Source organism: Triticum aestivum, chromosome 6B, assembly GCF_018294505.1.
Source record: "Triticum aestivum cultivar Chinese Spring chromosome 6B, IWGSC CS RefSeq v2.1, whole genome shotgun sequence".
NCBI classification, from domain to species: Eukaryota; Viridiplantae; Streptophyta; class Magnoliopsida; order Poales; family Poaceae; genus Triticum; species Triticum aestivum.
In genome coordinates this window covers 310,217,122-310,229,606 of record NC_057810.1, presented here as the reverse complement: position 1 = coordinate 310,229,606, position 12,485 = coordinate 310,217,122, and positions in this window count along the sequence as shown.

Genomic DNA, 12,485 nt, shown 5'->3' with positions numbered 1-12,485 from the left:
CCTGCCATAACCAGTTTGTTAATGTTTCTTGGATTTTGCGGCAGTAACTCCCCTTTGTAGATGCTGCACAACATAGTGATCGCGTCAAACATCTAAATATATAAGAATGTGCTGCAAGTTTAGTAGATTATGATGTATAAGCTGCAGTACTTCACTTACTTGATATAAGGTAGTACCTCAGGACAGTTATTCAACACATACCAAGCCATTTTGTCCAAATCTTTAGGTTTGTCCTCTTGTCGACTCTTCCCTGTAACTCAAACAAAATAATCAAAAACATTGAGCCTGGGATTGTCTTCACCCACCTCTTTGCTAAGCTGATCAGCTGTTTCAATGTATTTTGAGCAGAATGTCAACACTTCTGTAGAAATGTAGGCCTCTGCAATGGAACCCTCGGGTCTAGCTCTGTTCCTAACATAGCCCTTGAAAGTGCCTAGCCGCCTTTCAATAGGGTACATCCAGCCATACTGTACTGGACCTCTAAGTAGTGCCTCATCAGGTAGATGAACAGCCAAATGCACCATCACATCGAAGAAGGCTGGAGGATATATCTTCTCAAGGTCGCATATGATAGTTGGTATCTTGTCTCTAAGACGCTCCAAAGCATCTATCCTGATATTTCTACTGCAGAGTTCCCTGAAGAATTGTCCCAACTCTACAACTGCTCTGTATAAGTCAGGGCGGCCCAATCCTCTTAGGATAATAGGTAAAACCCTTTGAAGTAGGACGTGGCAGTCATGAGTTTTCAATCCTTGTACCTTGTTTCCATCTGCACTGACTCTCCTTTTAGGGTTGGAAGCAAATCCATGTGGGAATCTCACACGTGATAGGACCTCGCAGAATTCTTTTATTTTTACCTTGTCTAAGACGTACACAGCTGGTGCCATATCCCGTGGTTTACCTTCATCTTGCACCTGCAAATCCTTTCTGATACCCAGGTGTGTCAAATCAACCCTAGATTTTAAGGTATCTTTCATCTTGCCTTCAATGTTAAGAAGTGTGCCGATAATGCTGTCACATATATTTTTCTCGATGTGCATCACATCAAGATTATGCCGCAGATCCAAATCTTTCCAATACTCCAAGTCCCACAAAGTGGACCTGCGTGTAAAAAATAATCTCTTTTCTACCGTGCCATGCTTCCTTTTCCCGCTACCATTACCAGGATGGTTTCCTGGTGTAATATGCCTGACCTTCTCTAATTCCACTTGCAACTCATCGGCGGTGAGCCTCTTTGGCACATCACGGTTTTCATGCTTTGCATTGAACACATGTCTTCGGTATTTTCTAGGATGCGGCTTGTCCTTGGCAAGGAAACGGCGGTGTCCAATGTAATATATATTGCTAAGTATTGCGTATGACAGCGGATTCCTGTCACAGCGAACACATGCATTGTAACCATGTGTCATTCGCCCTGACATAGTGCCCAAAGCCGGATAATCATGGATGCACCAAATTACAACAGCACGCAGAAAGAAATCAGCTGGTGGGCTGCTATATAGGTCTCGAGTGAGAAGACCCTTCCATAGCTGTCGAAGTTCCTCCACAAGAGGCTCCATGAACAAATCAAAATCCTTTCCAGGACTTTTTGGACCTGGGATGAGCAAGGCCATCATGTAGTCTGATTCTTTGGTGCAGACATTTGGAGGCATGTTGTAAGGGATAACAAGCACTGGCCACATGCTATATGTGGCGCTCTGGTGGCCAAATGGGTTAAATCCATCTGAAGCTAAGCCAAGTCTAATGTTTCTCGGGTCAGCAGCAAACTCTTTGTGTTTATCATTGAAGCTTTTCCACTCACTACCATGAGATGGATGGCTCATTACATTCTGATCTCTGTACTCCTAGTTCCTAGAATGCCACAGTACATCCTCTCTTGTTTCAGCATCATGAAACAACCTCTGCAATCTTGGTGTAATTGGAAAGTGTCTCAGAACATTATGAGGAACCCTCTTCACAGCATCACCATCTTTCCATCTTGATGATTTGCATTTCGGGCATTCACGTAAGTTGGCATAATCCTTCCGGAACAAAACACAATTATTCTTACAAACATGGATCATATCATATCCAATTCCAACTGCACGAAGGAATTTCTTCATTTTACTGTAGGTGTGTGGCAGCTCAGACGCGTCTGGGAAAGATTTGCGGAAAGAAGCCAACATCGCATCGAATGATTTGTTGGTCATCCGCTCAGATGTCTTCACCTGAAGAAAGGTGACCATAGCGGAGAATACTGACAGCTTATTTCCTGTGGTGACAGCAATGTTGCATTGTTCCAACATGCATGCCCACCGTTTTTCTTCTGCAGGTGAAAGTTCACGGAATGCACGAGCATTTCGTAGCATTGTTTCAATGTTGGTCAAACTCACTGGCTCCGCCACCACCTCCTCCTCCTCTTCCACCTGAGCATCAGGCAGATCAAGATGGTGATCTGCTGCTTCCACGTAGTCAATAACATTGACATTCACAGCTTCACCATGATGAACCCACCTAGTATATGTGACCGACATCCCATACAAGTGTAGATGATTTTGCACAGTTGACTGGGGTCTTGTAACTGAATTCATCCAACTACTACACGGGCAGAGCACATCTGATATCGGACCATCGTACTCAGCTCTGATAAAGTTCATGAAGTTTTCAACCCCCTCGACATATGCAGTGGAGAATCTTCGAGCAGAAGTTATCCAAGTCTTGTCCATCTATTAGACATACAAATTAGTTCTTCTACTAGATATTACAGGAAAAACATATGTGTTTTTTTATGAAGTCCAGAAAAAAATACCTAGGTCAGTGTCTAAAGCTATGGCAATATATTTGGACGAGCAGATCTAAGTAGCGAAATATATGTAAAGCTAATTCAACAAACAAATTTGTGTGCTAAATTATGGCAGGCTGTTTCAGCAGTCAATGAGGCCGAGCACACAGCCATCGAACTATCGAAGGCCATCGCAGCAACAAAGATCGAGTATAAAATGGTGTAGAGCTATTACACCTAACAGATTGGCTACTAGACCATGGCAATCTACGTCACAATAAATGTATGGCATGATATTTTAGCAACTAATCAGCCTTGGCATGCCATCTCAGCTAAGCAGATTGAGTGCAGAACAGGACAAGGAAGCTTCTTAAGCAGAGCATATTGACAATAAACTACTTCGGCAAACAGTGAGATTAACAACGTCTATCAGCTAACATTCAGTGCTACACCGACATGAACGGGGCCTCAGTCTAGAATGCGCGTACCGTGGGAGAAGCTGACCGCCGTGCGTCTCCACATGAACGTTGCTAGCGGTGGCGACGCTGACTGCCATGCGCCTCCACAAGAACATAGCCAGAGGTGGCGGTGCGGCTAGAGGACGACAGTCTACGAGAGCGTACTATGGGAGCGAGAGGATCGCCGTGCGTCCCCTCGACAAACCGCGGCGCCGACGTATTGGCGCGGCGGGGAGGGCGGCTTTGGCGGAGCGAATGGAGTGGAGGGTGGACAGGGGGAGGGGGGTTTGGGGAATATTTGGCCGAAGGGCGGTTGAATCGAATTTGGGGGGAATTTTTGTGTGTGTGTGGGGGGGGAGGATTTTCGCGCAGTGGGCGGGGGGAGTTTGGCGCATGGTCGGTTTCTCCTAGTGCAGTCCCACGTGTCAGTGAAGAGGCAAGCAGAAGCGCGTTCCGTTTGCCTGAGCCGTGTGCAGGACCGAACGTGTGTGGGGTGCAATGCGACCGCGACAGGAGTGCTGTGAGTGTACCGCCTTTTTTCCTTTTAAACTAGGTGCTTCGCCCCCTCAAAAAAATGTTGCTTCGCGCGATCCATCGATACTACTACTAGTAATCCAGTAATCCCAACTAAAACGGCACGGCCGGGTCTTTTCCCGTGCGATATACTGGGAGGTTGGCTTAGTTGGGGTTTTAGATTTGTCTCGGTTCAATAAAAAGTAGAGTTGGTGATGATGGTGTGCCTGTCATCCTGCAATATAGGCCGTCCGATCTATATCTAACGGATAGGAAGGAAACTATGACAATTTACCCGCACTCCTCTCCACATTTGCAGATAAGGCTTTCCCTCGTTCATCCTTTTCTCCCACAAGATCTTGATCTTCCGTGCAACGCACGGGCATCTTGCTAGTACTCCTACAATATGTATATTATTGTGAAAGTTCATATACACCGGCCGAGATTAATGCAAACACGGCAAATTTTCATTACATTTCGAACTTTTATAGGACAGAAAAATAAAAGAAACCCGACCCTAAACCTATTCTACGGCCGCGACCGACGTCCTCCATCTGCGATCTCTATGTACGGGGGCGGGGTTCAAGACCCGTGAAGTGAAGGTGCGGTCTCCGGCAAGGAAGATTAGAACACGGGATACTGACCGGCCAGTTGGCACACCACGCCCTGCCGCCTCCCATGCCCTACTCATCCTCGGAGGAGTCCCCGACCTCGGCGGTGCCGGACGTTGGACGGCGGTAAGTAGGACGCGTGGCTGACGGTGCTCCCGTCATCAGCCGCCAGCGTGGCCACCGCTTGTGCGGTCGTGTCCGCGTCCGGCTACACCTCTATTGCGTCGCAAGAGGCGTCTTGAGCGAGGGCGCCGACCTCGAGCTTCATCCCCGAAGACAAGCTCTCTCGTAGAGTGTTTGCACTTGCAGTCATGGTGGATGTGGTGCAGGTAGGAGGACGATGCACTATGGTGTGGAGGTTAGCTGGGCGTTGCCGCCTTAAGTAGCGCATGCTGATGAGGCCAAGCGTCCGGGTGCATCATTAAGTCACCGGAGTTGGTTCCTCGGGCACCGAGCCTCTTAACGACGACATACGAACAGATGGCATGAATGCGGGCAGCTGGCGCCGGCTGGGAACGCACCACGCGACGGTGCGAGGGATGAGGGCTTTGGTGTGCCAGGGTAGTCAGCTGCGGTCGTGGCAATGTTGGAGATGCCCTTTGCTCAAATGCGATCCCGGCATGTCATTGAAAAAGCAAGACGACCCGGCGTGGTCTCAGGTCCAGAGGATGCAGTTGGCCGCGCTACACCACTCCGCGGATGTGTCGTGGCGCCCCGTGCATCCTCGACGAGCCGGGTGTTGGGGTGTGTTTGGATTGCGGCCAAAGTGCACCTTACCGAAATTTTGGTCATGACCCAAAGATTGGTCTTTGTTTGGATGGTTGCCATTTTTTTGGCATGCCAATGAACTCTAGCCAACTCTAGTTCATTTTTCTTGCCAATGTCGGCCAAATCATGTGCAACCAATACCTCAACCAAAATTTTGGTCATGACCCAAAGATTGGTCTTTGTTTGGATGGTTGCCATTTCTTTGGCATGCCAATGAACTCTAGCCAACTCTAGTTCATTTTTCTTGCCAATGTCGGCCAAATCATGGGCAACCAATACCTCAACCAAAATTTTGGCTACCCAATTCTTTGATGGGGCAACCTTGGGCATAAACCAAACAAACTGTTGGTCGTGCCACAACACTAGCGCCACCCTCAGCACACTGAAACCGACCATGTCTATCGACGATATGAGCGTGTCGCTCACCGCGGTCGCCGTGTCCAGAGGCGGTGCTGGAGCTGCGCCCCGTTGTTGGCCCCAACGACCCACATGAATGGTTGTCGGTGGCGAGGAGGTCGTGGGCCAGCTCCTCCATTGGACTAGTCTGCGCTACGTCGTTCCGGCGTGTGTGCCCCACATGTCAGTTTCCCTGTTTTCCCGGCCATATTCGAGCGTCAGTGCTCCGCGTTGCGCATTAGGCCTTTCACTATGTAGGCCAAGTGAGACAACTTATTGTTTATTTGAGCCGTTCAAGTGTAATCATGTGGCATTTGCTTATTTCTCATTCCTCTCCAACCCTCTTCTCCATCGATCATGTCGCCCTCCAGTCGAGTCCATCATCCCGCATGCCTCATTTGAACATTCCGCCGAGTATCATTTGCATGTACCCACCCTAGTCCTTTTTCAATAGATCTTCGGACCCCGAGATGTAATTGAGAGGGAATGAGTGGGGGCACGTGATACCTAAGGCGGATTCAAAATTTTGAACCGATGATCATAGCATCCGCAAATCATATATAAAGGGTATTCAATGTTCGTTTCGTTTTTGAACGTACAATATACTCCCTCCTATCCTTTCTACTTTACATATAAGTTTCATGTGTAGTGAAAGTATCTCTACTATGATAAAAAAAAGGTATCAACATTCAACAATGCCCAATCAATATTGTTAGATTCGTACGTACTCCTAGATTTGTACTCGAGATGGTTTCCAATTTGACTATTGACAAGATTAATAGTACTCCTTTCACATAGGTGAGTAAGTCATCTTAGGCTGTGCACCGTGACCAAGGAGGAGGGGAAAACGAGAGACATTAATGTTTATTTGCTAATTAATAGTATTGCATGCAATGAACTAACCACTGCATGTCATGTTTGATAGTCTCATGTCATTAAAAGCATGCACACCCTCATCTCTTATTGGTTGATATGTCAAGAAACAAGAAACGAGGTAGAAGTTAATGCACCGCGCCTACGTGTTTTGGGATTATTTGGTTTTTGTAAGATGACTTACACACCTAGACGGAGGGAGTACATGAGATGTATAATGTGAAAATTATATCATTGGAAACTCCTTTCACATACGAAATTGACCGTATGCTTTGTGTAAGTTGCATGTCATATATTATTACTCTAACATTTGGTGAAAGTTAGCCTTGAAAAACGCATTAGACCCTGTATGCTTTGTGTAAGTTGCATGGCACATATTATTACTCTAACATTTGTGTAAGTTGCATGTCATATATTATTACTCTAACATTTGGTCAAAGTAGTATAGTGGAAGTGGATCCTCTGACGTAGGTATCCCTGCCTTACCCTCCCTTTCGGTCACTTACTGGCGGACCCCATGCTTGCTAGGCCCCGCATGTTAGTTACTCAATGGGTTCGGCCACGTCAGGGGATCCTCATCGGTAGTATACTCTCTCTGTTTTTATTTACTCCACATAAAACAGAGGGAGTGGTGGTATAATAAATGACGCGGGCGGGGGAGGGGGAGGGACGTCGGTTTGCTCTCAACTGCAGTCCCACAAGCGAGCGAAAACGCAAGATGAAGAGCGTTCCATTCGGTGAGCGACATGGAGGGTCCAGCGTGCCGGGCTGCAACACGAACGCGACAAGAGCGATGTACAGTCAAAACCGATTGACCGGTCGTCACCGGAACCACTATTCACACTAGAACCTTCGCTGCTCGGCCTATGCCAGCCATTGCCCTAAAACCACACCAAATCTCCAGCCCATTCCCCCACCTTTCGATCCCCTAGCCCGCATCAAGCGTCCCCTAGTTCACCGGAAAGCCATGGTGCACCGCAAGATCACTTACTACAAGATGCTGACGCCGGAGCGCCGCGCAGAAATCGTGGCGGCGGTCGGCGCCACAAACCTCTGTTCCCAAGCTCGCTTTGCGGCGGGCCAATCCCCGAGTTCTCTGGAACCAAGCTACGAGGAGGAGGAAGCCGATCCAATGTTCACCGCGGAGGTCGCGGCGTAGAAGGCCCTCGATGGGTATGAGACAATGGACGTCGACTTCGTGCCGGCGTCCGAGTCCCCCGTGGTGTAGGCGGACCAGCGGTCCAACATGGCGATACTAAAGGAGGACCGGGAGGCAGAGGCTCAACTCGACGCGGAGAGTGTGCATGCCGCTGCCATCGAGGCTCTCTTGCAGGCAGAACCGGATGTCATGGATGTGAACCGGGCGGCGGAGGCTCAACTTGAGGCGGAGCACGCGGATGCCACTGCCATCGAGGCCCTCCTGCAGGCGGAACCGGACGTCCTGGACATGAACTGGGCGGCAGAGGCTCGACTCGACGCAGAGCACGCGAATGCCGCTCTCATCAACGCCCTCCTACAGGCAGAACCGGAAGTCCTGGACTTGAACTGGGCGGCGGAGGCTCGACTCGACGCGGAGCGCGCGGATGCCGCTGCCATCGAGGCCCTCCTGCAGGCGGAACCGGACATCCTCGACTTGAACCGGGCTGTGCTCTCGTCCGTGCAGAGCGCCCGCACGCTCCACTTGAACGAGTAGCTGGTGGCCGAGGACAACCACGGTGCGGAGACACACGTCGGCAGCGACGACTGGTTCGCGCCGGCAGCCAAAGACGACGAGGCCGTCTCTTTCCGGGAGCAGTGATAGTTTTTCTTTATGTTGTTGTTTTTATGGATCTTTTGCTGTGTAAAAACATACTATTTGTTATGCAAGTTGCCTGACTTGGGTCAGTCTACCATTTCAGGCGGTTGGATGAATATCTTACGTCTCCTAACCCTTCTTTCCTTTTTCCTCACCTCTTCTTCTTCCCCAACAGACCACCGCACGGGCCGTACGGATACTCCCCAACATGCGATTGGATAAACATACTCTATGAATGAAAATTATGTGTTAGCGATAGGATGGCTGAGTTTGGTTTGTTCACATGCGACATCACGTGTCAGTGAGGGTGCATTCCCTTGGGTTTGCGGCGTGTAGGAGCGAATGTGTGAGGGTGCGGTGCGACCGCGGCATGCAGGAGCGACCGTGTGATGGTGTGGTGCGACCGTGACAGCCGTGCGCAAGTGTACGTCCTTCTCATTTTGAAAACTTTAGGCTAGCTTGGCAAAAATGTGTGGCGAAGTTTGGCAATGCAAGGCCTAGACCCAAACAGGATAAGTACGAACGTACTAGGAGTACTAGTGTTAAAAAAGAAAGGCGGGGTTTTCCTTCGCGGGATTTAATAGATACAAATCCTCGTTTCACGTGTCAATTAATGCGTATTTTTCTCAAAAGACCAAAGAGCTAACTGTTGGGGAACGTAGTAATTTCAAAAAAAAATCCTACGCACACGCAAGATCATGGTGATGCATCGCAAAGAGAGGGAAGAGTGTTGTACACGTACCCTCGTAGACCGTAAGTGGAAGCGTTATGACAATGCGGTTGATGTAGTCGTATGTCTTCACGATCCGACCGATCCAAGTACCGAACGTATGGCACCTCCGAGTTCAGCACACGTTCAGCTCGATGACGATCCCTGGACTCCGATCCAGCAGGGTGTCGGGGATGAGTTCCGTCAGCACGACGGCATGGTGATGATGATGATGTTCTACCGACGCAGGGCTTTGCCTAAACACCGCAACGATATGACCGAGGTGGAATATGGTGGAGGGGGGCACCGCACACGGCTAAGGAACGATCATGAAGATCAACTTGTGTGTCTATGGGGTGCCCCTGCCCCCGTATATAAAGGAGTGGAGGAGGGGGCGGGCCGGCCCTCTCTATGGCATGCCCTTGAGGAGTCCTACTCCCACCGGGAGTAGGATTCCCCCTTTCCTAGTAGAACTAGGAGCCCTTCCATGTAGTAGGAGTAGGAGAGAAGGAAAGGGAAGAGAGAAGGGAAGGAAGGAGGGGGCGCAGCCCCTCCCCCTAGTCCAATTCGAACTAGGCCTTGGGGGGGCGCGCGGCCTGCCCTAGGCAGCCCCTCTCTCTTTCCCGTATGGGCCAATAAGGCCCAATACTTCTCCCGGCGAATTCCCGTAACTCTCCGGTACTCCAAAAAATACCCGAATCACTCAGAACCTTTCCGAAGTCCGAATATAGTCGTCCAATATATCGATCTTTACGTCTTGACCATTTCGAGACTCCTCGTCATGTCCCCGGTCTCATCCGGGACTCCGAACTTCTTCGGTACATCAAAACTCATAAACTCATAATAAAACTGTCATCGAAACCTTAAGCGTGCGGACCCTATGGGTTCGAGAACTATGTAGACATGACCTAGAACTGTTTCCGGTCAATAACCAATAGCAGAACCTGGATGCTCATATTGGCTCCTACATATTCTACGAAGATCTTTATCGGTTAAACCGCATAACAACATACGTTGTTCCCTTTGTCATCGGTATGTTACTTGCCCGAGATTCGATCGTCGGTATCCAATACCTAGTTCAATCTCGTTACCGGCAAGTCTCTTTACTCGTTACGTAATGCATCATTCCGTAACTAACTCATTAGCTACATTGCTTGCACGACTTATAGTGATATGCATTACCGAGTGGGCCCAGAGATACCTCTCCGACAACCGGAGTGACAAATCCTAATCTCGAAATACGCCAACTCAACATGTACCTTCGGAGACACCTGTAGAGCTCCTTTATAATCACCCAGTTACGTTGTGATGTTTGGTACCACACAAAGTGTTCCTCCGGTAAACGGGAGTTGCATAATCTCATAGTCATAGGAATATGTATAAGTCATGAAGAAAGCAATAGCAACATACTACACGATCAAGTGCTAAGCTAACAGAATGGGTCAAGTCAATCACATCATTCTCCTAATGATGTGATCCCGTTAATCAAATGACAACTCATGTCTATGGTTAGGAAACTTAACCATCTTTTATTAACGAGCTAGTCAAGTAGAGGCATACTAGTGACACTATGTTTGTCTATGTATTCACACATGTATTATGTTTCCGGTTAATACAATTCTAGCATGAATAATAAACATTTATCATGATATAAGGAAATAAATAATAACTTTATTATTGCCTCTAGGGCATATTTCCTTCAGTCTCCCACTTGCACTAGAGTCAACAATCTAGTTCACATCGCCATGTGATTTAACACCAATATTCACATCTGTATGTGATTAATACCCATAGTTCACATCGTCATGTGATCAACACCCAAAGGGTTTTACTAGAGTCAATAATCTAGTTCACGTCGCTATATGATTAACACCCAAAGAGTACTAAGGTATGATCATGTTTTGCTTCTGAGAGAAGTTTAGTCCACGGGTCTGTCACATTCAGAGTCGTATGTATTTTGCAAATATTCTATGTCTACAATGCTCTGCACGGAGCTACTCTAGCTAATTGCTCCCACTTTCAATATGTATCCAGATTGAGACTTAGAGTCATCTGGATCGGTGTAAAAGATTGTATCGTTGTAACTTTTACGACGAGCTCCTTTATCACTTCCATTATCGAGAAATATTTTCTTAGTCCTCACTAAGGATATTCTTGACCGCTGTCCAGTGATCTACTCTTAGATCAAAATTGTACTCCCTTACCAAACTCAGAGCAAGGTATACAATAGGTTTGGTACACAGCATAGCATACTTTATAGAACCTATGATTGAGGCATAGGGAATGACTTTTCATTCTCTTTCTATTTTCTGCCATAGTCAGGTTTTGAGTCGTACACAACTTCACACCTTGCAACATAGGCAAGAACTCTTTCTTTGTCTGTTCCATTTTGAACTACTTCAAAAAAATTATCAAGGTATGTACTCATTGAAAAACTTATCAAGTGTCTTGATCTATCTATATAGATCTTGATGCTCAATGTGTAAGCAGCTTCACTGAGGTCTTTCTTTGAAAAACTCATTTTCAAACACTCCTTTATGCTTTCCAGAAAATTTTACATCATTTTCTATTAATAATATGTCATCCACATATACTTATCAGAAAGGCTGTAGTGCTCCCACTCACTTTCTTGTAAATACAGGCCTTTCCAAAAGTCTGTATAAAACCATATGCTTTGATCAACTCATCAAAATGTATATTCCAACTCCGAGATGCTTGCACCAGTCCATTGATGGATTGCTGGAGCTTGCACACTTTGTTAGCATCTTTAGGATTGACAAAACCTTCTGGTTGCATCATATACAACTTTTCTTTAATAAATCCATTAAGGAATGCAGTTTTTGACATCCATTTGCTAGATTTCATAAAATGTGGCAATTGCTAACATGATTCAAGCATACTTAAGCATCGATACGAGTGAGAAAATCTCATCGTATTAAACACCTTGAACTTGTTGAAAACCTTTTGCAACAAGTCGAGCTTAGTAGATAGTAACACTACTATCAGTGTCCGTCTTCCTCTTGAAGATCCATTTGTTTAACATGGCTTGCTGATCATCGAGCAAGTCAATCAAAGTCCACACTTTGTTCTCATACATGGATCCTATCTCAAATTTCATGGCCTCCAGCCATTTCGCGGAATCTGGGCTCATCATCGCTTCCTCATAGTTCGTAGGTTTATCATGGTCTAGTAACATGACTTTCAGAACAGGATTGCCGTACCACTCTGGTGCAGACCGTACTCTGGAAGACTTACGAGGTTCTGTAGTAACTTGATTTGAAGTTTCATGATCATCATCATTAGGTTCCTCACTAATTGGTGTAGGAATCACTGGAACTGATTTCAGTGATGAACTATTTTCCAATTCGGGAGAAGGTACAGTTACCTCATCAAGTTCTACTTTCCTCCCACTCACTTCTTTCGAGAGAAACTCCTTCTCTAGAAAGGATCCATTTTTAGCAATGAATATCTTGCCTTCGGATCTGTGATAGAAGGTGTACCCAACAGTTTTCTTTGGGTATTCTATGAAGACGCACTCCTCCGATTTGGGTTCGAGCTTATCAGGTTGAAAACCTTTTTCATATAAGCATCGCAACTCCAA